The sequence below is a fragment of the Mesocricetus auratus genome, unplaced genomic scaffold, assembly GCF_017639785.1.
Source record: "Mesocricetus auratus isolate SY011 unplaced genomic scaffold, BCM_Maur_2.0 Super-Scaffold_100029, whole genome shotgun sequence".
Taxonomy (NCBI): Eukaryota; Metazoa; Chordata; class Mammalia; order Rodentia; family Cricetidae; genus Mesocricetus; species Mesocricetus auratus.
Genome location: NW_024429210.1, coordinates 10,404,864 through 10,406,825, shown reverse-complemented (window position 1 = coordinate 10,406,825; position 1,962 = coordinate 10,404,864). Strand labels below are relative to the sequence as shown.

Genomic DNA, 1,962 nt, shown 5'->3' with positions numbered 1-1,962 from the left:
AGGACTCTCTAACCATTGCTTTCTTAAGACACCACAGACCTGGTCTATCCCAGAGCAGACCTCCATACAGAGTATACATTGGTCTATCCCAGAGCCCCGGCTGACCTCCAAGTCCACCAGCAGTTTCAGCTTGTTCAAGTCTGGTGACGCTTTCTGAGTCAGGTCGTCAAAGGGACACTGGGACCAACCTGGAAAGGCCCCTACCTGTGATTCTCCCCACACCTGTGGCTGGGAAGGAGGCTGGCATCACACGGTGGTCCCCCCACACCCAGGTCGAGAAAACAGAAGGCAAATGGACTGTCTCTGGACCACAGCCCCGTTGAAATGAAGGTTTCACTGGGCCCCCGGCCCTTCTGCTGCCTGGACCCCCTGCCTCTCCCTGAGTCTTGTGTTTTGCTGGGGCCTGCACCGAAAACTGAGGAAGACAGAATACAAAGGAAGGTATTAGCTAGTGTGACTACAGCCTAGCAACCCATACTCCATGTTGACCTTTACTTTAAGTGTCTGGGTATATGAAAGAAGAGTGTATGTTTTGAAATAAAAATGCCAATTTTACAGTTCTAGGCAAGCCCCTTACAGCTGGACCCCCTTGTTGCCAGAAACAAGGGAGTTTCCATGACAAAAATGGGGTTGTAAAACTGAGGTTTCCTGAAAAAGTCCTTTAAATGACTCTGGCCTTTGGGAAACAGGGAATAAGACTCTATGCCACAAGAAGGGACCCTGGGGATAAAGTTAATCACTCACAGCCAAAAGTCAGCCAAGATTGCTAGCTATACTTAGACACCCAGCCTGGCAGCCCACTGGATGACAAAACTCACTGTGACTGGGGACACCCTAAATTAACACTAGAGGACTTACAAGGGCCCAAAACGTGTCTAATACCCAAAATCTTTAACCTAGGAACGTCCCTGTTTTGAAGTCTGATACTCTGCCTTATGTGCTAATTCGTCTGGACTATATATATTACCGAGCTCCTGAGACTATTTGGTGGGCATGTATTAGTGGTTTGACTAAGTATTTGACTGTGGAGAGCCCGGGAAGGTGGAGACGCAGTCAGCAGCAACGCGGTCGCCTGGCAAAAAAAAAAAAAAGAAAAACGAAAGCGCGTGGGGCGGGGCGCGTGGGGCGGGCGTATGCAGATGAGTCTGAGCGCGGGGGCTGCCGGTCCTGCCGGGCTCGGAGGACCGCGTCCCGCGTGTGCTGATCCGTTGTGTTGCGCGTGTGGTTTCCATGAGATAGAAGGAGGAAAGCAGCGTTCCCGATGGCGTGAGGGTGAGGCGGTCGCCCGAGGGCGGTGACCGTGTGCTAAAAGTATGTGCACGGTGAGGGAGAGCGCGGGCACGGCGAAGGCAACTCATACTTACCTGGCAGGGGAGATACCATGATCACGAAGGTGGTTTTCCCAGGGCGAGGCTTATCCATTGCACTCCGGATGTGCTGACCCCTGCGATTTCCCCAAATGCGGGAAACTCGACTGCATAATTTGTGGTAGTGGGGGACTGCGTTCGCGCTCTCCCCTGGTTCTCGTTGTCCTAAGAAAAAAAATCCTTAAGCTGTCTTTTCTGTGTTGGTGCGGGCGTGGTCCTGCGTAGCTTTTCTTTTACGTTCATGCTGTATTTGAGCTAAGAGCGAAAACACTGCAATTCAGTACCTTGGCAATTTGGAGGAGTCCCTGCCCACTGTGGTTTTTTTCAGTGGTTTGTGGCAGAGGGAGAAGCCCGCCTGTAATGGCTCCTTTAAGTGATTATTGGGGGGCCCCGCCCACCAACTTGTCTGGGTGATTGTTGGAGGGGAGACCTCGCCCACTGCGTTTTGTCTCAGCGGTGGTTGGTGGTGAGGCCCCGCCCACCGCGGTTGGCGTCTCTCTGGTCCAGGTTCGGTAAGGAGCAGGGTTGAGCAAGCGGTGAGAAGGCAGGCGGAGCAAACCTCCCGTGCGTCAGCTTCTCCCCAGTGCCTGTCCTG

The 1,962-nt window shown here is 53.1% G+C and overlaps 1 non-coding gene across 1 annotated transcript; it reads left to right on the top strand.

Annotated features, from left to right (window-relative positions):
- The first annotated feature begins 1,356 nt into the window (after window positions 1-1,356).
- Window positions 1,357-1,520, top strand: LOC121134722. The gene has a single exon (XR_005871841.1). It is a non-coding gene; the product is annotated as a U1 spliceosomal RNA (small nuclear RNA).
- The last annotated feature ends 442 nt before the right edge of the window (window positions 1,521-1,962 follow it).